Source organism: Jaculus jaculus, chromosome 11, assembly GCF_020740685.1.
Source record: "Jaculus jaculus isolate mJacJac1 chromosome 11, mJacJac1.mat.Y.cur, whole genome shotgun sequence".
Classification (NCBI taxonomy): domain Eukaryota; kingdom Metazoa; phylum Chordata; class Mammalia; order Rodentia; family Dipodidae; genus Jaculus; species Jaculus jaculus.
Window position 1 is genome coordinate 22761745 of NC_059112.1, and position 24418 is coordinate 22786162.

Below are 24418 nucleotides of genomic sequence, written 5' to 3' on the forward strand. Positions count from 1 at the left end.
TCTCTCCCTCTTTCTCTGTTAAATAAATAAAGGTAAATTTTTTTTTTAAATAAAGAAGGAGAAAAAAGAAAAACAAATGAATAAAATACAACATGACCCCAGTGTGGTGGTGAACACTTTTAATACCAGCCATAGGAGGATCCCTGTGAGTCTGAGGTCAGCCTGAGACTACATTGTGAATTCCAGGTCAGCCTGGGCTAGAGCGAGACTCTACCTCAAAAAACAAAAACAATGGGCTGGAGAAAATGGCTTAGTGGTTAAGGCAAAGCCAAAGGACCCCGGTTCAATTACCCAGGACCCACGTAAACCAGACGCACAAGGAGGTGCATGCATCTGTAGTTCATTTGCAGTGACTGGAAGCCCTGGTGCGTCCATTCTCTCTCTCTCTCTCTCAAGTAAATAAATAAATTACACACACACACACACACACACATAAACAAAATAAAGCCTGAAGGCTGGGGATGTAGCTCAGTTGGTGGAGTGCTAGCCTAGCATGCATGAAGCCAGAGTTCAATCCGCAGCACTGCGTCAAACTGGCCTTGGTGGAGCATGCCTGTAATCCCAGCACGGGGGGGTGGAGGTTACAGGATCATGGGTAAAGTTGAAGACCAGCTTTGCCTAAATAGAGTTTGAGACCTTGTTGTAAGGAGGAAAGAAAGGAAGGAAGGAAGGAAGGAGGGAGGGAGGGAGGGAGGGAGGGAGGGAGGGAGGGAGGGAGGGAGGGAGGGAAGGAGGAAAGGAGAGAGGAAGAAAGGAAGGAAGGAGAAAGGGAGGGAGGAAGAAAGGAGAAAAGGAGGAAGGGAGGGAGGGAGGGAGAGAGGGAGGGAGACAGGAAGGAAGGCACCATCACAGGATTCTATAAAAACCTAGCTTTACTGGACTAACAGATTCCCCCCTCCCCCACAACAGACATGAGTCATTTTTTCAAGGCTGTCATCCGAGGCTCCCTCACCACGTCATTTAAATCCCTGCAGTGGCCTCTACTACTAGCTCAGGAAACCCAGGCATCTCCTCCTTCCACTTTGAGCAGAGCCGACCTTATGCTTTTCAAAACATAGATAAAAATAATAGAAATCAGGTCAACTGTCATTCCAAAGCTTCAAAAAGACAATAAATAGCCAAAAAAAAACCCCAAAACCCTAGTGTCAATAAAGTACATGCTAATGAGGACCAGAGTTCATATCCCAGCATGCATGTGGTGATGTGCCTCTGCAATCCCAGCACTGAAGAGGCAGAAACAAGTGGACGCCAGGAGCAAGCTGGATAACGAGTCCAGCCATACCACTGAGCTCTGGGTTCATTATGAGATCCTGTCTTGGGCTGGAGGGATGGCTTAGAAGTTAAGGCACTTGCCTGCAAAGCCAAAGGACCCAGGTTCAATTCCCCAGGACCCAAGTAAGACAGCTGCACAAGGGGGCACATGTGTCTGGAGTTCGTTTGCAGCAGCTGGAGGCCCTGGCACATCCATTTTCTCCCTCCCTCCCTCTCTCTCAAATAAATACATAAAAAATAATTTAAAGAGAGAGAGATCCTGTCTTGCCAGGTATGATGGCCCATACCTTTAATCCCAGCATTCTGGAGGCAGAGGCTAGAGGATTACTATGAGTTTGAGGCCACCCTGAGACTACATGGTGAATTCCAGATCAGCCTGGGCCAGAGTGAGACCCTACCTCAAACTCACCCCCCCCCAAAAAAGATATCATGTCTCAATAAATAAGGTGGGAAGTAATTGAGGAAGACTCCCAAACCTTGACCTCTGGCCTCCACACAGAAGCACACATGTGCCCCCACATACATACAAATACGCATGCACTTCAGATACCATATGCGCACACACAAAACAATACAAACAAACAAACACAGTGCCTTTTAATGCCCAGAAGATCCGATCTAGTAATACCTGTGGCACTGGGCCATCGCTTCACTTGTCACTTCTTCCTGGGCACCGGAGAATGACATAGCAATTATATGGCAGGCTTCCAATTGCATACAACCACTGCCGATGGTGGGAGCTTCTAAGAGGTGCCAATGGCAAAGCACAAGACAAAGAGCAGGCGGTTAACAGAGGCCCGAGCTGGCATCCAAGCTGGGGCGCTCTCCGCCGAGTCCTCCCAGAAGCATTTGTTAGGTGAAGTACTTTCAGGGCAAGAGATGCTGCTGGCATCGGAGGACACAGACAGGAAATGTGAATTTCCAATGAAGACCAAGGGGAAGGAAGAGAGGGAGGTTCAGAGCAGTCTGAGAATGGAGTGAGAGAACTCTGACAAATTGGAAAAAAAAAAAAAAAGAAAGAAAGAAAAGAAAATCCTTGTTGGAGACAGAGATCACATTGGGATTGCCACTATGGGCTGCAAGTGCCGCACAGGAGCAAGAACTTATGAGTGGATGCCAACCTGACACTGAGGTCTGAAACTGTTGTCACAGGCTTGGAACTTTTCCTAATCCTTGTTTAATCTCCCGGGAATTTTTCCCCCATAAAAATGCATATTTCAGGGGCTGTAGAGATGGCTTAGAGGTTAAGGCATTTGCCGGCAAAGCCAAAGGACTCAATCCCCAGTGACCCACGTTAGCCAGATGCACAAGGTGGCGCATGCATCTGGAGTACGTTTGCAATGGCTGGAGACCCTGGCGCGGCCATTCTCTCTCTCTCTCTTTCTCTCTGTGTGTGTTTGCCTCTTTCCCTCTCTCGCTCTCTCAACTAAATAAAAAAAAAAAATGCACATTTCACTCCACACTGTGAATCAAAACTCAAATAGATTGAAAAGCCAGGCATGGTGGCACATGCCTTTAATCCCATCACTTGGGAGGCAGAGGTAGGAAGATTGCTGTGAGTTCAAGGCCACCCTGAGACTATGTAGTGAATTCCAGGTCAGCCTGAGCTAGAGTGAGACCCTACCTCAAACCCTCTCACCCCCCCCCAAAAAAAAAACACCTCAAATAGATTTTATTTTATGGCCAATTGACAGAAGGACATCTATTTTATTAGTGATGGACATCTGTATTTATAAATGATCCTTTTTTGCTTGTCTCTAGGTAGGGTCTCATACTAGCCCAGGCTGACCTGGGACTGACTCTGTAACCCCCAAACTGACGTGGAGCTCACAGTGATCCTCCTACCTCTGGGATTAAAGGCTTAAAGGCATGCGCCCCGGCACCAGGCTAGTGTTTATAAATAAAAGGGATTCCTGGTGGTAGTCATTTAAGCGTCTGAGAAAAGTATATCTGGTCCATTCATCTGACAGATAGTTACCAAGACAGGCGCCGTTCTAGGTGTTTGGGTAAAAGTCTGTACTTTTACGGAGTTTACATCCTAGGGAGGTGAGGCAGGTAAAAAACGCAAGGATCTGTCAGCAGATGATGGTGGAGAAAAGCTCAGCGTGGGGAGGCCACGCGGGACGTTTGCGGCTCAGGATAGGCTGACACTGAGCATGGACGGGGGAGTCAGGAAAAGAAAGTTCTAGGTGGTAGGCGGGTTGGGGTGGGGGACAGCGAGTGGCGGGTGAGACCAGTGGAGACAGCAAGCCAGGTCATAAAGGCCTCCGTGGGCACTGCGTGGGCTTTGACCTGACAGGGGTGACCATTGTCGAACTTGAGCAGAAAAGGGACATAACCCACGTCGCCTCTGATAAATTCTGGTGGCGGGGCTAAGGGTGGTGGGATGTACCTGACCTGAAGCTGCAAAACCGAGATTAAGGCTTTTATTTCCAAAAGTGTTGCTACTTAAACCCACCACTTCCCCTTTAACATCCTCTCTGAGGTTTTCAAAATTTAGCTGAGAGGTCATTTAGCAAAAACACATAAGCCAGGTGCGGTGGTGCAGGCATTTAATCCTAGCACTAGGGAGGCAGAGGCAGGAGGATCCCCGTGAGTTCGAGGCCACCCTGAGACTACACAGTGAATTCCAGGTCAGCCTGAGCTAGAGTGAGACCCTAGCTCAGAAAACAAAACACCATAAAAAAGTGTTTCTCTCACTTAAACTAGGAAGGCCCATGACACAGGGGATGGAAAGGGGTCATTTTTCCCACCAAAATCAAATTACATTTATTTCATTCTCAGTTTCTGGATTAAATTCAGACCATAGTTTTGGTCCAGTCAGAAGTTCTGTGGGGGGCTGGAGAGATGGCTTAGTGGTTAAGTGCTTGCTTGTGAAGCCTAAGGACCCCGGTTTGAGGCTCAATTCCCCAGGACCCACGTTAGCCAGATGCACAAGGGGGCGCATACATCTGGAGTTCATTTGCAGTGGCTGGAGGCCCTTGGTGCAATGTCTCTCTCTCTCTCTCTCTCCCCCTCTTTCTCTCTCTGTCTGCCACTCTCAACTAAGTAAAAAAATTTTTAAAAAGTTCTGGGGGTACAGCCAGCCACGGGAACATGAAGAGAGAGGAAATTAATAAAAAGATCTGGGCCCAACCTGATTCCTAAAATTCAATTTTCACGAAAACAAAGAACAGCCATCACTCAAGTGCACCCAGCCTGCTGGGACACATGTGCTAACTGTGACCCTTGATGGTGAATCCTACAGCTGAGAGATTTCAGGACAGTCAGGATTCCATACATTGTATCCTGCTAGCTGCATGAATCAACACAACTTTCAGCAAGAAGCCGAGTGTGGGAGGGCTGCACACCTGCAATGCAAGCCCTCAGGAGGCTAATGCAGAAGGACTATGAGTTCAAGACCAGCCTGAGCTACATAGGGAGACCTCTCAAAAAAGCAAAAGTAGAAAGCCAGGCATGGTGGCGCACGCCACCCAGCACTGGAGAGGCAGAGGTAGGAGGATTGCCATGGGTTCCAGGCCACCCTGAGACTACAGAGTGAATTCCAGGTCCGCCTGTGCTAGAGTGAAACCCTACCTCAAAAAACAAACAAACAAACAAAAAAAACCTAAAAGCAAGGGAGGGCTGGAGAGATGACTCAGAGGTTAAGGTGAGGTTACGGTGATTGCCTGCAAAATCTAATGACCCAGGTTTGACTCCCTGTTACCCACATGAAGTGGTGCAGGCATTTGGAGCTCCTTTGCAGTGGCTGGAGGCCCTGGTGTGCCCATTCTTCCTCCCTCTCTCTCTCTTTCTCTATCTCTCTCTGCTTACAAATAAATAAATAAAATAATATTCTTTTAAAGTAGTGCCTATTTGCCACCTTTCACATGCAGTGGGCAGGCAAGGATGAATTTTTGTGCAACAGGAAAAATAACATATACCACCCCCCGACCCTGCCCATTGAGCTTTCTTTCCCATTAGTGTGGGTCCTACAGAGTGGCCATGGGGTTCGTGCTGGGGCTGTCTTCCTAAGCTGCACATTTGCTTAGCTTCCCTGGCATGTCAGCCGCTGGCTTGGCTCAGCTCTGCCCATGCCTGCTTCGTAGCCCTCAGCGTCCACAGGCAGATGTGGATCTGAGGGTCTCCCACTGGGGTTCAGGGTCACATGCTACATGTACAAAACCACATAGGATTTTTTTTTTTACAATACTTCAAATGTTGCCACTGTTTTTGGATATATGATAAAGATTCCCCAAGACTAGTTACCTCTCGTTGCCCCACAGCTTCTCTTGTGCATGTAACATGCATGTATTACTTTGTGGCTGACTGGATCCAAAGCCACTAGGAAGGCTGGTTCAGGATGGGCCTTGACTACCTCCTGACTCCTAAATGGTGTGTGTGTGTGTGTGTGTGTGAGAGAGAGAGAGAGAGAGAGAGAGAGAGAGAGAGAGAGGAGCTAAACATGTTCTCTAAGTCAGTGCTCAGCCCTATCTACTTGAAATTAATTTTGTGTGCATCCTTCTTGACATTTCACTGTCATATCAGTTAAAAGAAAAGGAAACAAACCTTTGAAATTGTTAAGGAAAAAAAGCAAGGGCAGGAGAATAGCGTGGTCAGTGAAGTACTTACATGCAAGCATGGGGACCCAAGTGGTCTCCAGAAGTCACCTTAAAAAAAAAAAAGAGGGCTGGAGAGATGGCTTAGCGGTTAAGCGCTTGCCTGTGAAGCCTAAGGACCCCGGTTCGAGGCTCAACTCCCCAGGACCCACTTTAGCCAGATGCATAAGGGGGCGCATGCATCTGGGGTTCGTTTGCAGTGGCTGGAGGCCCTGGTGAGCCCATTCTCTCTCCCCCCCGCACTGCCTCTTTCTTTGTCACTCTCAAATAAATAAATAAAAATAAACAAAAAAATTTTAAATAAACAAAAAAAATTTTTTTAAAGAAAGAAAGAAAGGGGCTTGGGAGATGGCTTAGCGGCTAAGGCACTTGCTGGTGAAGCATGAGGACCCTGTTTCAATTCTCCGGGACCCACATAAGCCAGACGCACAAGGGGCACATGCTTCTGGAGTTCCTCTGCAGTGTCTGGAGGCCCTGGTGTGCCCATTCTCTCTCTATCTGCCTCTTTCTCTCTCTCAAATAAATAAAAATAAAATATCTTTTAAAAAGGTGGGTGTAGTCTCACACACTTGGGGAGGCAGAGATGGGTGGCTCTCTGGGGTTTGCAGGCCTGTGGGTTCCAGGATCCCCAGGGCTGCAGTTCCCCAAAGGCATCCAGGCGACCGTGGAGAACAGGGCCTTGAGCGGCCGTGAGCGAAAGAACCTCTTTCGGGAGGCAGTCTCGGTGAACAGCTTGTTTTACTTGTCAGGGAGATGGGTTTATAAGCAGTTGAGAGAGAGGGAAGAGGTCCTAAGGGGATTGGTGAATTCAGAGGTTGCTAGCCCATGCCTAGGACGTTCATTCCTGCGCACAGGGAGAGAGTCAAGTGATCTACATAGCGCTGGGAAGAGGGGTGCAGGGGATGGGCTGTGCGAAGGCTGCTGGCTGATGTGAAGTTTTCTAGGCAACTGGCCAAAGGTCACAGGACTATGGGCAAGGCCTTAATTCTGGTATGCTTAGAGAGGGAGTGGCATCCTGTTGGGTAGGGGGTGGGGGGTCCTTAGCTGTGCCTGGAAGCTCAGACCCTTCTCCTGAAGGCGGCACTGGCCAACCAGTCTAGTTTACTTGGTGAGGTCCAGGGCAGTGAGAGACCCTGTCTCAAAAAAAGGGTGAGTATCATTCCTAAGGAATGACACCCAAATACAGGAGCACACCCATGCCCTGCTCACAAAAATATTCCCTCTCTCTTACACACACACACACAAAGTCTAGGCAAGAGAAGTTGAGTTTCTACGGATGGAGGGAGACAAAGAAAAGATGGCTGTGGAAGCTCTCTCTCGAGTCTTGGGTTGGGACCACTGTTCCTAAGTTGCTGCATTGCTACCCTGAGCAAGACACTATCCATCTAATGCTCCACAGTGCCTGGGACTCAGAAAGGCAAGCTCTCTGCCCTCACCCTTGAACAACGCACTATCGTTGTTTTAGAAAAGTAGGGTGAAAAAATAGGCTTTAGACAAGTTGTAGGATACAATCCCATATTTGCTCAAACACATGCTTAAAATTAAAAAAAAAACAAACAACGCATCAAAATGAATATAAGTCCAAATGTTGACACTCACTATCTCTGGATAATGCCATTATAGGATTTGTGTTATCTATCTATCTATATATTTTTGTTGTCTTTTCCACAGTAAATACAGACTACTTAAAAATATCTGGGGCCGGGCATGGTGGCGCACGCCTTTAATCCCAGCACTTGGAAGGCAGAAGTAGGAGGATCACTGTGAGTTAAAGATCACCCTGAGAGTACAGAGTAAATTCCAGGTCAGCCTGGGCTAGAGTGACCTATCTCGGAAAAAAAAAAAAAAAAAAAAAAAATTAGCATCTGCTTACTTACCTCCCCAGCCCTGTCCAACTCCTCTGGAACCCAGTAAGTCACTCAAGACACTTGTGCCTAGACATCCAACTCCAAGGACCATGATGAGAGTCAGCTGATCCCAGCCCATGCTCTTTAGAAGCCTCACTCATGTACAGCCCCGGCTGATCTCCCTGTTGTTCATTCACTTTAGGTTCTGTTGAAAGGCCTCAGAAATACACTGAGGCCTCAAAGAACGTAAGCCTCATTCATCAGATATCATTGGATTGTTGTTAGGTAGATTTATGTTCCCCTTGTGGAATATTCTGGCAACCGAACATGAATACAGAAATGAGCCAATGCAGCCACCGGGCATGGTGGCGAACACCTTTAATCCCAGCACTCAGGATCAGCATGAGTTCGAGGCCACCCTGAGACTACAGAGAGTCTTCCAGGTCAGCCTGGGCTAGAGTGAGACCCTACCTCGAAAGAAAAAGACCAACAAAACAATGAGCCTTGGAAAGAGGCTGTAGGCTGGGTGGGAAGAGAGGGAGTTCAAGGCTCTAAGAACAGCACTTCCTGTGCTACCTCAGAGACCCTGGCACCTGGCAAGGTGACAAATATGCAGAGTATAGTCTCTCACCATAGGAATTACCAACGACGCTAAAAACAGAAACATGCACTGCATAATCTCTAACCTCGGGGGACAGCAAAACCAGAGAATTGCTGTGTCAATCTCATTTCCTTGTTAGGCGCATTATCATAAGTGGGGGCCTTTCGTTTGAACGCCACACTTCACTAACATTCAACCGGCTCTGGCTTCTGAAATATTGAATTCCATAGTAATTTTATTTTTTTGCTTTTGATCTTTACTGTTTTGCTCAATTTATCCATAAACATGAGCTACTGAACCAATTTTAAATTAAACAGCTAAGGTTAAAGCCCGAGGCCATCCAGATAGGGCTAAACCAGTAGTCCTCAGAGGGCCTTGCTCTGGCTGTGGACGTGAGCAGTAATAGATTTTAATCTTGATTTTTTTTTGTTGTTGTTGTTTGTTTGGCATCTCTCTGTGTAAGATTATCTGATGGTTATCCATGCCTTCACTTATCCTGCTTCTCTAGTTTAGGAAGGGAGGTGATTAATACAATATATGGATTTTCCTGGGTGTGGATGGCAAAGTTTTCCCAACATGAATTTCATAAATCCTCTTCCTTGGTCAAAACACTGTCTTACAAAAATGGATCTGTGAAGGGAGTTGTTAGAACCACCCTGCAAAACAGTTCTTCAGGGGGCTTGAGAGTGGCTTAGTGATTAAGGCGCTTGCCTGCAAAGCCAAAGGACCCAGGTTCAATTCTCCAGGACCCACATAAGCCAGATACACAGGGTGGCACATGCCTCTGAAGTTCATTTTCAGTGCCTAGAGGCCCTGGAGTGCCCATTTTCTCTCTCTCTCTCTTTATCTCCCTCTCTCAGTCTCTAATAAATAAGTAAAGATAAATCTTAAAAACCAGTTCTTTGTATCACTTGACTAATTTTTTTTTTTTTTTTTTTGAGGCAGGGTTTCACTCTAGCTCAGGCTGACCTGGAATTCACTATGTAGTCTCAGGATGGCCTCGAACTCACGGTGATCCTCCTACCTCTGCCTCCCCAGCGCTGGGATTAAAGGCCATGTGCCACCACGTGTGGCTCACTTGACTAATCTTAAAAGTAGCTTCATTCAGCCAGTTTTGGCAACTGAACTAATTTCTGAAATCCAGAATAGCAAAAGCTTGGGAGCGAGACAAGAACTAAATGAAGTCTCCAGAACCAGTCACAGGGCCAGGTAAAGTGTCATCCACTTACTGAAACATGGCAATGAGGGAAGGAGGGATGAGCTGTGCCTTAGTGGATCCTGGGTGGCCTGGCCGGCCCTCCCTGCACCGCCCCCTGGGCCCATACTGCCAGAGGCAGGAGGGCAGATAGAGACAGGGCTGCTTGTCCAGCCCACGACACACTGCGAGCCTGGAAGGAAGGATGATCCTATGCCCACAGCTGAGGAAACGGGCCCCACAGCGTGTCTAACTTGTCCAGAATGATCCGACTCGCCCAGAATCACACACACAAAGGCGGAAGGAGAATTTGGATCCAGGGACCTGGTTCCAAAGTTTTCCCAGTCAAGCGACCTAAGATATACACAGAGACTCTGAGACCTACACAGGGGCTTTATTTGAATCTATTCGATGAGGAGGAGGAAGAGGAAGAGAACATGCCGAGTACTATCTGTGCCAAGCACTGCCCATGTTCCTCAGAACTATGCTGCTGTGTCCCCATTTTACAGATAGGGCGACAATTCACTGAAACGGGCACACGTGCTTGATAGGTGAGAAGGCCAGTGCACGTCCAGAGGCCCTGCTCCATTACACACAAGCTCTCTGTGGCCCTTCTCAGGCACACTCCCAATGAGTGTTTAGCACCATCGTCCAGCCCAGGACACCACACTGGGCCACTTGGATTTTATTTGAAACCATACTCACATTACCCTCCTACTGGCAAAAATGAGATACTTGGGACAGCAGTTTACAAGTTTCTAAGAAAAAAAAAAATCTGGACTGGAGAGATGGCTTAGCGGTTAAGTGCTTGCCTGTGAAGCCTAAAGACCATGGTTTGAGGCTCGATTCCCCAGGACCCACATTAGCCAGGTGCACAAGGCGGCATGTGCATCTGGAGTTTGTTTGCAGTGGCTGGAGGCATTGGCGTGCTCATTCTCTCTCCCTCTCTCTCTATCTGTGTCTTTCTATCTCTACCTTTCACTCTCAAATAAATACATAAAAATAAACAAAAATTTTAAAAAATCTTTCTCAATGTTATTGCATTAAAAAAAAACAAATCCATATTCAAAATTGGATCTTTGTTCTGAGAAATCTGGAACATCTTCCTACAGTAACTTCTACAGGCTGGAAACACATATCCTGGCCTGAAGGGATGGCTTAGCGGTTAAGGCGCTTGCCTGAGAAGCCTAAGGACCTGGGTTCGATTCTCCAGATCCTATGTAAGCCAGATGCACCTGGAGTCCCTCTGCAGTGGCTAGAGGCCCTGGAACACCCATTATCTCTCTCTCTTTCTGTGTATCAAATAAATAATAAAATATTTAAGAAAACAAATATCCCCACAGGTTCAAAGGATGGGCTCTACAAAATAGGTCATACCCATGAATCTTCCATCGTTTTCTGAATTCATGGATGACCTTCCCTGAGAAGTCTGGGTCCCCAAGGGGTAGGACACAAGGAATAGCGAAAACTGGGCTCTTACAGTAAAGGGGGGAAAGCTAAGAAAAGCTACTGTTGTGAGCATTACAGGAAATGCATGGCCTGCTTGCCCGAGCGGGCATGTGAAGTGGTCCGGTCTCTTGGTGAGGGTGATACCTGTGTGTGAACAAATGTCCACACCAATCTTCCCAAACTCCACCTAGCAGAACGGAGCCAGAGCGAAGCAGAGGCCTCTGGCCACCACCCTTGACATCCATGACAGCTGTCTGCCTTTGGCCTTTCATTCTCCCCTTGCAGTTTCACACAAGGTTTTTTACTTGATTTAAGGAAAACTTTCATCCTACAGAAACTTTTTTTTTTAATTTTTATTTTTTAGTCAGGTGTGCTGGCGCACACCTTTAATCCTAGCACTTGGGAGGCAGAGGTAGGAGGATTGCCGTGAATGAGTTCGAGGCCACCCTGAGACTACATAGTAAATTCCAGGTCAGCCTGGGCTAGAGTGAGACCCTATCTTGAAAAACCAAAAAAAAAAAAAAAAAAAAGAATTTTTTTTCCAAGGTAGGGTGTCACTCTGGAATTGGGTTTGATCCCCCAGTATCCAAGTAAAGGCGGATGCACAAAGAGGCAGATAGAAAGAATGTGTGCGCCAAGGCCTTCATCCTCTGCAAACGAACTCCAGACTCATCCACCATCTGTGCATCTGGCTTACATGGGTCCTGGGGAATAGAACTTGGGTCCTTTGGCTTTGCAGGCAAGTGCCTTAATCGCTAAGCCATCTCTCCAGCCCCATTATTCCTCTTTTTTTAAGTTTTCTGTCAGGCTCATATTCAGAGTCAGGATAATACAGATGGGGTTTTGCTATGTTGTCTAGGCTGACCTTGACCTCTTAGGCTTCCATGGCCACTTGGCTTAGTCTCTTGGGCAGCGGGACTACAGTTGCGCACTATGACACCCAGCTTAGAGCTTAGACTTCTAACCACTAGAACTCTAAGAACATAAATTCCCATTCGAGTCACTCAGTTTGTGGTCCTGGGTTATGGAAGCCCTGGAGTAGGATAGAAATCACAGTAAGCATCATTCACCATTAATGCCATAGTGGTGAGGAAAAAACTCAGAAGTTTGACCAGAAATAGTACATTATCAGTTTTCTTCTAGTAGTCATCAAGTTTATTACAAACTACTGCTAATAGACAGGTAAGGGAAAAAAAAGCAAAACCAAAAAAAAAACAAAACAAGCCAGGCGTGGTGGTGCATGCCTTTGATCCCAGCACTCGGGAGGATCACCGTTTGTTCGAGGTCACCTTGAAACTACATAGCGAATTCCAGGTCAGCTTGAGTTAGAGTGAGACTCTATCTTGAAAAACCAACCAACCAAACAGAAGGTTTTAAACAATTTTCCTAGACCAAAAATCAGATCCAAATATCCAATAGCCTGTTACAGAAGTCAGTTAAATGTAGTGACATGGCTGGAAGCTGGAAGAGAGTCAGTCCCAAGTGAGCGCATCTAGTGCCAGAAGGTGCTACGTGGGCGACTGGGGGAAAATGACCAATATCTGTCCAAGAAACTCATGGTCTAAGCTACTCAGCAGCAAACAACCTGTCGTGATGCTCACACAAGTGCAATAGTGGCACACAGCCATGGTGGGAAACCAGCTGCTCTTGACCTGGCTAACTGATCTGCTCAGTGGAACGGAACCCATAGCTGGAGCTGGGAAACAAGTCAGAACCATATCCAAACATGAGCCCACTCTCCATTATCAAGCTACCACCCATCGTGGGCTACAAGAGGGCCTACACTTTTTAAATGCTTTCTAAAAAAAATGGTTATCCCATTTATCTGGTGCTAACTTTGCTCTCTGTTGAGTACTTCTCTTTTTCAGATAGAAGCAGGCCCTAAGGAAAGAACCACCCCATCATACCTCAAAGGGGCCCCAGCTGAAACTAAGAATAATTGGCGAAACAAGCAAGGGTGCTGTTTTCTTGGTGAACCTGGTACCAGCACAAGGGTGAAGGAGGTAGACACAGAGAACAATCAGCTCCTACCAAATCAGATATCCAGGGACACAGAGGCTCCCAAGACCTCATCACTGAAGCAGACCTAAAATGAACTCAACATGGTTCAAGGAAATTTTGCCGAGCAGGGAGCGGAAAGAATGTCAGAGCCACACTTTGGGTCATGATATGCAGAGACATTTTCTCCTACCCATAACTGAGGGCTAACTCCACAATGCATGACCCAGATACCTCAACAAGGAGGGGCCAGTGGGAGGGGGGAGGACAGGGAGGAGGCTAACAATGGTACCAACTTGACCGTATTCACTGAGTACAAAACTAATTAATAATAATAATAAAAAGAAGTCAGTTAAAATATTATCACAGGGTTGGTGAGATGGCTTAGCAGTTACAGTGCTTGCCTGTGAAGCCTAAGGACATAGGTTCAATTCCCCAGTACCCATGTAAGCCAGATGTACAAGGTGGTGCATGCGTCTGGAATTCTATAATAAATAGATTAAAAACTTTTAAATATCATGATTAAAAAATATTTATTTTTACTTATTTATTAAGAGACAGAGAGGGAGAGAATGGGCACGCCAGGGCCTGTAGCCACTGAAAATAAATTCCGGATTCATGCTCCACTTTGTGCATCTGTCTTACATGGGACCTGAAGAATTGAACCTGGATCCTTAGGCTTTGCAGGCAAGCACTTTAACTGCTAATCAATCTCTCCAGCCCCACAATTATTTTTTTACAGCAAGAATATATTGATAATGGTTTCCAGAGCCAATAGAAATATGGGTGTGCACAAAAGCTTTGCTAGCAAACTGTGAAATGAATATTCCAGATAACCAGAACACCACATAGAATATGCCTTTTTTTTTTGGGCTGGGGGACAAAGAACATAGACTAACTAGTAAAAATTGAGTATTTATTTTTTAAATATTTTATTTATTTATTAGAAAGAAGCAGATAGAAAGAGAGAGAATGGGCATGCCAGGGTCTTTAGCTGCTGCAAGTGAACTCCAGATGCATGCGCCCTCTTGTACATTTGGCATTATGTGAATACTGGGGAATCAAATTTGGATCCTTAGACTTTGCAGGCAAGTGCCTTAACCACTGAGCCATCTCTGCAGCCTCCAAATTGAGTATTGCATATGCTATGCCTTTTTACAAAACCTCACGTTGTCAGTTTTTAAGGTTGGATTTCACTGGCTCATTCTAGGACCCTTGTCCATGGAAGGTGGCTCCCCTGTGGTACCCTGGAATAAAACCTCAGCTTACACGCTAGTAATAATATGATCTGCTCATTTCTAGTCACAAGACAGTAGTAGTTAGGTAGAGAGAAGCTGAGAGTCCCTGGGGGCCGTATCACCTCCAAGAGTGTTACCTCTGCTCTTAAGGACTTGTTTCTTTTTCCCTCCTGGCTTCAATATCCCACTTCATTTTCTCAAACTTGTATTTCTGTCCGTGGCACTTTCAGCTCACTGGGAGGATTTTTTTTCTCTTAGGGAGAGAGAAGAATAAGAATAAGAGACTAAAAGATTTAATTTGCAAAACTTCATAGAGATTCTGCCTACTCTGGTTAAATAGAAACACTTTCAGTCAAACCCTTCAGTGATTTGCTCTGAGTGTGGGGAATTTTCTTCTATTCTCTTTTCTTCAGTCCTCTTCACTCTAAGGAAGCGGGTCCCCATATCATAATACCACAAGATCCATGGGCACATTAACCAACTATTAAGACCCAAGCTGGTGGGAAAAAGCTGACCACTGCTGACGGCCACTTCGAATTGCAAGGAGTTGATGGACAGCCTTAGAGAGAATGAACTGACCCAGAGAAACGGGCCACAGGGATGGGGAGGGAGATTTACAATAATATCCCATGTATACACATGCCTGCTCAACAACACATAATCTCTGGTCTTCAGGATTACACCAGGCACAAGCTCCTTCATGCTTGAGTCACATGAGTCCTCATGAATGTAGGATAATTAAGAAGTAAATAAAAATAAATAAAAGAAGCCAGGCATGGTGGTGTAGGCCTTTAATTTCAGCATTCTGGAGCCAGACGTAGGCTAATCACTGTGAGTTCAAGGCCATCCTGGAACTACAAAAGTGTGTTCCAGGTCAGCCTAGGCTAGAATGAGACCCTCTGTCAAAAATACAAACATACAAACAAACAAACAAGTGAATGAATAGAAGGTTAGAGGGGCTGGAGAGATTGGCTCAGAGGTTAAGGTGCTTGCCTGCAAAGCCAAATGACCTAGGTTCCATTCCCCAGTATCTATGCAAAGCCAGACATAAAAAGTGACACAAGGGGCTGGAGAGATGGCTTAGCGGTTAAGCGCTTGCCTGTGAAGCCTAAGGACCCCGGTTCGAGGCTCAGTTCCCCAGGTCCCACGTTAGCCAGATGCACAAGTGGGCGCACGCGTCTGGAGTTCGTTTGCAGAGGCTGGAGGCCCTGGCGCGCCCATTCTCTCTCTCTCCCTCTATCTGTCTTTCTCTCTGTGTCTGTTGCTCTCAAATAAATAAATAAAAATTAAAAAAAAAAAAGTGACACAAGCATCTTGGAGTATATTTGCAGCAGCTGGAAACCTTGGATCACCCTTCTCTCAATCTCTCATTCTCTCTGTCTTTCTTCTATCCTTCTCTGCTTGCAAATAAATAAATAAATATTATAAACTAAGCCAGGTGTTGTGGCGCACACCTTTGATCCCAGCACTCAGGAGGCAGAAATAGGAGGATCGCTGTGAGTTCAAGGCCACCCTGAGACTCCATAGTGAATTCCAGGTCAGCCTGGACTAGAGTGAAACCCTGCCTCAAAAAAAAAAAAAAAAGTAAATAAAAAACATATTTTAAAAATTGTAGATAACTGGTGGACATTCAAGTTGTCCCACCCAGTAAAAGTTCCGCCTGTGTTCCTTTCCCCTAAAAAAATGCCTTTGCACATTCGTTAGCATTTCTTTATTCCATACCAATTTGTGATTTCCTTCGAATATTGATTGTAAGAGCTACAAGCAAGCTAAATAAGATTTTTTTTTCCTCCCCAAAGAAGGGTCTTGCTCTAGCCCAGGCTGACCTGGAATTCACTATGTAGTCTCAAGGTTGCCTTGACATCATAGCGATTTTCCTACCTCTGCCTCTTCAGTGCTGGGACTGAAGGTGTGTGCCACCATGCCTGGCTTAATACCTTTAATTTTTTTTTTTTAATTTATGTGTGTGAGAGAAAGAAGCAGATCGAGGGAGAGAATGAGCATGCCAGGGCTTCTAGCCACTGCGAACAAACTCCAGATGTATGCACCACCTAGTGCATCTGGCTTATGTGGGTCCTGGGTTTGGAACCTGGGGCCTTTGGCTTGACAGGCAAGTGCCTTAATCACTAAGTCATTTCCCCAGCTCAAGATCTTTAATCCATGTTCACTTTTGTCTGTATGAGAGTCACGATTGTACCTTTTCTGAAGATTAGCTTTTAAGAACATAAATCTAGTCCTGTCACTCCCAGCTCAACCACCTCCAAGACTTCCCACCACATTTAAAACTAATCCTCGATGTTCTCCCGCAAACACGGCCCTGCCCAGCCAGCTCTCAGCTCTCAACTCTGCATTCCACCCTTGCCCGGGGATTCCTGACCTCTTACCGTTCCTTAATTTTTATTTTTATTTCCATTTATTTATTTATTTTCAAGCAGAGAGAGGCAGACAGAGAGAGTGAGAGAAAAAGAGAATGGGCACACCAGGGCCTCTAGCAGTGTAAATGAACTCCAGATGCGTGTGCCACCTTGTGCATCTGGCTTATGGAGTTGAACCTGGATCCTTTGGCTTTGCAGGCAAGCCCCTTAACTGCTAAGCCACCCCTCCAGGCCCCTGCCCTTCTTTCAGCTGCAAAAGAATACCAAGTGTGTTCCCACCTAACAGCTCTTGCACCTGTTGTCTTTGGCCCAAACTGCTCTTCTTATTGGTGAGCCTTTCTCAAATGTGAACGATCAGTCATTCTATTGAAAGCAATGTCCTAACATTAGTTTTCTCAGCAGTTATGTCTCTCTGAAGTATTTTTAGTTACTTACTAATTGGTTAGTTATCTGCTGCCCAACCCATGCTTATAAAAGTACCTAGCACATAGGGATACATGCAGTCATTATTGGTTCAATAAACACTGGGTTGGGCTGGAGAGATGGCTTAGCGGTTAAGTGCTTGCCTGTGAAGCCTAAGGACCCCGGTTCAAGGCTCGATTCCCCAGGACCCACGTTAGCCAGATGCACAAGGGGGCGCACACATCTGGAGTTCGTTTGCAGTGTCTGGAGGCCCTGGCGTGCCCATTCTCTCTCTCTCTCTCTGCCTTGTTCTTTGTCTGTCGCTGTCAAATTAATAAATAAAAATAAACCAAAAAAAAAAAAACACTGGGTTGATGAATTTCTGGGGTGGGAGGTAATGAGACCCTATCAGTGCAGGCATTTAAACAAGTACAGAGCCAGACATGGTGGCACACACCTTTAATCCCAGTGCTCAGGAGGCAGAGGTAGGAGGACCGCCATAAGTTCAAGGCCAGCCAGGAACTACAAAGTGAGTTCCAGGTCAGCCCAGGGCCAGAGTGAGAGCCTTCCTAGACAAAACAACAACAAAAACAAAACAAAACAAAGTCTAAGTAGTTGGCAGAACTGTTGAGAGACTCCATGGACACAGGCTTGGTCAGAAGAGTACCAAACTCTCGCTGGTTCAGTGTGTCTATAACCCTAAGGTCCCCAGGCCCTCTTGCCGTGTGACAAGGGAAGCCATGGCATCTTCCCTTGTCCCTTTCCACCTGATGATAGTATGCACACTCCTGCTGCAATATCATCTCAGCATTAAAATGTTGAAGCTAATCAGACATTTAATTTCAAAGTGGAAGGTCATTATCTTGTCACAAAATTTTATTCCAATTACTTTTTTTTTTATCTATTATACGAAATGAATTAAAAGCAGCACAAAACATTGGGAGATCAAACAGTCAATCAGGAGCTCATTAAATATCATTGAAATTGGTGCAATAAAAAGCATTTCCCATGGCTGAGTTATTATTTGCTATATTCTGGATGGCTCAAGGAATTGACACAATGCCAATCAAAAAGTCACCCTGTCCATAAATAAAAGGGTGAAATAAAACTAGCATTGGCTTTTATTTAATTTATTTATTTATTTATGGTTTTTCCAGGTAGGGTCTCACTCTGGTCCAGGATGACCTGGAATTCACTATGTAGTTTCAGGGTGGCCTTGAACTCATGGTGATCCTCCTACCTCTGCCTCCCAAGTGCTGGGATTTAAGGGGTGTGCCACCATGCCCGGCTTATTTTATTTATTTAAATATTTTTATTTATTTATTTGTGAGAAAGCAGAGAGAGAGAGAGAGAAAGAAAGAGAGAGAGAGAGAGAGAGAATGGGTATGTCGGGGCTTCCAGCCACTGCAAATGAACTCCAGAAATGTGTGCTACCTTATGCATCTGGCTTATATGGGTCCTGAGGAACTGAACCTGGGTCCTTTGACTTTGCAGGCAAGCATCTTAACCAATAAGCTATCTCTCCAGGCCCTGTTGGCTTTTAAAAGTTCCCTATCTGTACAATAGTAGCATGTCTGTCATGGTGGAAACCAACTGCCCTCTAATTGGACTGGAGGCCCGCTCCATGGGGGGAATACATCCCTGCTACTGAAAACTTAAAACAGGGATAGTCATGAGCCCTAGAGGTGTAACATCTGCTGATGTCTGGATTAGTGTATATACTATGCTCATCAAACTGCCCAGTAAGCACTTCTCTTTAATGTTCATACACATATTAATGCTACTCTCACTTTTGGTAGAGAACCTTCTCTTTTCAGGTGGCAGTGATCTTAGGATGACTCAGAAGCCATCATGGTGCTGGAAAGAAATGACGAGAGTGATCAGTGTCTCTATCACACATTCCAAGGCTCAGGCCTAATGCGGAAGAGGTGGCAGAAAGAATGTAAGAGCCAAAGGAAGGGTAGGACTCCTTACAACATGCTCCCTCCAGACACAGAATGGCCTGGATATCCATGACCTCACAGTGCCTGACACTACCTACACAAGACCATCATAAGAGGAGGAAAAGATCATGACATCAAAATAAAAGAGAGACTGATTGAGAGGGGGAGGGGATATGATGGAGAATGGAGTTTCAAAGGGGAAAGAGGGGGAGGGAGGGTATTACCATGGGATATTGTTTATAATCATGGAAGTTGTTAATTTAAAAAAAGTGAGGAAAAAAGTTCCCTATCTCTCTTTTGCCTCTTAGATAAGAGTAAGTATCTAAAAAGATTTGAAGAATAAATGTAATTACCGTCCTATCAGCTCTAGAAGACCTCTAAGCAAAGATTGTAGCAAAGTCACTATTGATAACTGAGATTATAGTACAGAGGTAGCTTATGGGATACTGTGAACACTTTACTGCATCACGTTAGTACTAATGAGTTGTCAAACAACTTTGCCATCAAGAAAATAAGAAAATAGTTTACTCTGAGCCAAATGAGAGCAACCGTGGCCCAGGTGACGGATTCAGGCTTCCACGTTCCAGCATGCTCCATGGTGGAGCTATTGTAAATTTTCATAGCCACAGAACAGAGGTTATCATAAATGAATACACCTGTACATTGGAACAGCGCTAGATAGGCAGCTACTGCAGAGTGGAGAGTCTTTCCTATGGGCTTAAGATGTTAGAACTTTCTGGTTAGTGACACGCTGTGAGAGTGTTACCGAGCAGTCACAAAGATGTCACGTCAGATACAGAGGTTGAAAGTAAATGACCATTAAAGGGACAAAGATAGCCCAGGGTCATTTTGGTTCTGGGTCTACAACATTCTGTCTCTCCACGGTCAGTGTTCTAGTCAGTGCAGGAAATGGGTCTGCAGGCATCTTTTCTTTAAAACAAAACATTTTTTTTTAATTTTTTTATTTTTATTTATTTGAGAGCGACAGACACAGAAAGAAAGACAGATAGAGGGAGAGAGAGAGAATGGGCGCGCCAGGGCTTCCAGCAGCGTGCGCCCCCTTGTGCATCTGGCTAACGTGGGACCTGGGGAACCGAACCTCGAACCGGGGTCCTTAGGCTTCACAGGCAAGCGCTTAACTACTAAGCCATCTCTCCAGCCCAAAACAAAACATTTTTATTTACTTATTTGTGAAGAGAGAAAGAGAGAGAGAGAGAGAGAGAGAGAATGAGCACACCAGGGCATCTTGCTTCAGCAAATGAACTCCAGATGTAAATGCCCCTTGGTCATTTTGGGCATTTGGGAATAAATCCAGGATGGCAGGCTTTGTAAGCAAGCACCCATAACAGTTGCACCATCTGTCCATGCTGCCATCTCTATAATAGAGTATAGACGCAACTTCTCCAGACAGCTTTGCACCACATCCACACATAATACTTACTTAAGAATAACCATGTGTGGTGGAGTACACCTTTAATCCCAGCACTCAGGAGGCAGAGGTAGGAGGATTGCTGTGAGTTCGAGGCCAGTCTGAGAATACAGAGTGAATTCCAGGTCAGCCTGTGCTAGAGTGAAACCCTACCTCAAAAACCAAAAACAAACAAACAAACAAAAACCCCCAGTACCCACGTAAGCCAGAGGTACAAGGTGACACATGCATAGTGGCTGGAGGCCCTGGTGTGCCCATTCTCTCTCTCTGTGTTTGTTGCTTATAAATAAATAAAAATAAACAACAAAAAATAATAACTCCAGGTAGGAAGGAGTACAGTCACAATTTTAAAAGTTTGCATAACCCCACATAACCCCCTTTTTATTTGCTGAAGTAAAATTATTATATTTTGGAGGGGTTTGAGGGAGGGTCTTGCTCTAGCCCAGGCTGACCTAGAATTCACTGTGCAGTCTTATGGTAGCCTTGAGCTCATGGTGATCGTCCTACCTCTGCCTCTCAAGTGTTGGGGGTTAGAGGCATGCACCACCACGCCCAGCTTTAAATTATAATTATTAAGTTCTTCATGTTTCCTTTTTGGTCTTATTTTTGCCTTCCTGAGGATTGAACCCGGGGACACCTCGTAGATGTGAGGTATGTACAAGCGCCTGACTCCCGGCTCCTTTTTATTTAACTTTGAGATAGGCTTTTGTTAAGTTTTCCAGGTTGGTTGGCTTCAAAGTCACAATTCTCCTGCCTCGGTCTCCCATGTAGCTGAGATTACAGATGTTTGCCACCATTCTTAGCTAACCATCTCTTCCCCTCCACCCCCCATGGAAACTACCTATGTGAGTATTTGAAAGACTAACCATTTGAACTTCTAATATTTTCCTCTGGGCGCCATGTTTAAATCAACCAATAACTAAAGCCTGCTCAGCATCATGGTTCTCAGCCCCACGTTCTGTCTCTGTTCGGGAAGCCCAGTGGCTTGGCCTGACCTCTGTCACCCTCTGTGGTGCTGCTGTGCAGAGAAGCTTAGAGAGGAAGCTGGGTGCCCCTGAAGCCGGGAATGGACAGTCCCCTCTCTCCCAGCAGCCTCCCTTACAGTGCCCACGATGGAAGGTGTGGAACCAGGAAGGCCACCCGCTCCTCCCTTACCCTCTGCCCTGGGCCTCTTGCATCCAAGGTTGGGAAAGACTAGAGTCTTCCCTGTCTGTCCCCGAAATTTGGAGGCTCCAATCTCCAGCCGAGGGTGGTCCTGAGATGATGCCCAGACCCTCCCCAGAGCAGTACCCAGGCCACAGACCCTGCCGCAGCCTTCATCTCCCTGTGCCACACTAGTGCAGGGAGAAACGGGAGGACCCCGGATGCCCTGGGAGATGCCAAGAAAGGGTGCTAAACATCAATCTTCTGTTCTCTTCGTGCCATGCAAGCGTCTCATTTCCAGAACGGACAACCTGTCACATGGCTTTGGAGTAGTGGCTCTGCCCTGTCCAGGCCTCAGTTTCCCCCTCTCAGTGAGTCTCTGAAATAGTTATCTGGGAGAGCGGAGCCTCCACGCAACATCTTTACCTTCAGCAAAAAGATCCGAGGCTCTGGCTCGGGATGCAGCCGGGTCTGGTCCCTTCTCTGATGGGCTTTGCTAGGGAAGCCTCCACAGTACTCTGCCCTGCTCTTGGAGTTTCATTGGAAAGAGGGGTGAGCAGGACATGGTGAGGTCTGGCACAGAAAGCCCCTGGAGGGCCTGGCACACTCCCCTACCCAGGACTCTCTACCCAGTAGACAGCTGGTGTTATGAAACCACTGGGGGTGACAGGCAAGCAAAGACCCACTCAGCAGGCACGTCTGGCCTCCAGAGCACGTCAAGGTTGGGCTGAACAGCGTGTGCCCCAGGCTGGGAATCACGGAGTACTTACATACAAGGTCCCTTCACCATGAAAAGTGGGGCTGGAAAGTCTCCAGCCCAGCTTGTTGAGTCAGTCTGACAGGAGGAGAAAAGAGAATGAAACTAGGTTGTGCCTGGGTGTGGGTGGGTGGCATCCAGCTGTCATCTCCAGCACTAAAGTGGCAGAGGCAGGGGGATTGCTTTGAGCTTGTGGTCAATCAGGACCTTAATGAGAAGATACAGTTTTCACTCCATTCCCCTTACTTAACAACAACAACAAAAAAAAAGGCTGGAGAGATGGCTTAACGGTTAAGACATTTGCCTGCAAAGCCAAAGAACGCGGGTTCGATTCCCTAGGACCCACATTAGCCAGATACACAAGGTGGTGCATGTGTCTGGACTTCCTTTGAAGTGGCTGGAGGCCCAGGCGTGCCCATTCTCTCTCTGTGTCTCTCTCTCCCTTTATTTCTGTCAGATAAATAAATAAAAATACATATGTATTTTTTAAAAAAAGATTCTGGACAGGTCATGGGAGCAGACTTGTAAACCCAGCTCTTGGGAAGCTAAAGCAAGAGGACTGAGAGTTGGATGCCAGCCTGTGCTGCCTGTGAGAGCCTGTAGAAAAAGAGACAACCGGGCATGGTGGCGCATGCCTTTAATCCCAGCATTTCAGAGGCAGAGGTAGGAGGATCACCATGAGTTCAAGGCCACCCAGAGACTACATAGTGAATTCCAGGTCAGCCTGGGCTAGAGTGAGAGACCTTACCTCGAAAAAAAGAAAAGAAAAAAAAAAAAAGACAGGGGCAGAAAAATTGGGTACGTAGTAGGTAATGGCATCGCTTACGCCTTTCATCCTAGCACTTGGGAAACTGAGGCAAGAGAACTACTGTGAGTTTCAGGCCCACTTGGGCTATAATATGATACCCTATCTCTCACACACACATACACACACACACACACACACACACACACACACACACAAACACCAAAAAAAAAAAAGAAAGAAAAAGAAAAGGAAAGGAAAAGGAGGCAGACCGAGAAGCAGAGAGGAAGGGAGGTCCTGCTCCCTCCATCACTGGACTAGAACTCCCCAGCGGAGAAGAAAATCCTGTGCCTTTAGGTATGGAAGAATACTTCAAATACATGAGTATGTAAAATGAAAATGAAAGACCACAGAGACATTAAAAGTGATTACTGGGGCTGGAGAGATGGTTTAGCGGTTAAGCGCTTGCCTGTGAAGCCTAAGGACCCCGGTTCGAGGCTCGGTTCCCCAGGTCCCACGTTAGCCAGATGGACAAGGGGGCGCACGCGTCTGGAGTTCGTCTGCAGAGGCTGGCAGCCCTGGCGTGCCCATTCTCTCTCTCTCCCTCTATCTGTCTTTCTCTCTGTCTGTCACTCTCAAATAAATAAATAAAAAATGAACAAAAAAAATTTATAAAAAAAAATGATTACTGGGGCTATTAAGGCACTTGCCTGCAAAGTCTTAAGGCCAGAGTTCGATTCCCCAGTGTCTACATAAAGCCAGATGCACAAAGTGGAATACACATCTGGAGTCTGTTTGCAGTGGCTGGTGGCACTGGAGCGCCCATTCTCTCTGTTTGTCTCTCTTCTGTCTCTCTCTGCTTGCAAATCAGTAAAATATTTAAAAATGTATTTTTAAAAAATGATTACTGGTGATGAGGATTTTTACAGGGGTGGGGGGGGTGGGGAAAACAGAAGGGTAAAGGTAATGGAAACTTGGAACACGGGCAATTTATTTCATTTTACTTTTATTTGTTTGAGAGAGAGAGAGGTAAATAGAATAGGTGAGCCTGGATGAACTCCAGATGCATGCATGTGTCCCACATATGCCTGGGGGGGAGTGCATTCAGACCATAGCATTCTGTCCATCCCCCCAAATGCACGTTCTACTGACATAGAAATTACACCTTTTCATCACAATAGCACCCCAAATTCGTTCTAGTGCCTTCAAAGCCAAAAGTCCAAGAATGGCATCTATATCAGATTTATGTGTGAGACTCACCGTGGGTGCAGTTCATCCTGAGGCAAATTCCTCTCCAGCTAGGAGCCAGTGAACTCAAGTTATTTACAACCAAAACACAACCACGGGCCAGGCATGGTGGCCATGTATGTAACCTCAGCATTCCACACGCGGAAGCACACGGGTCACCTGGAGTTTGCGCTACGTA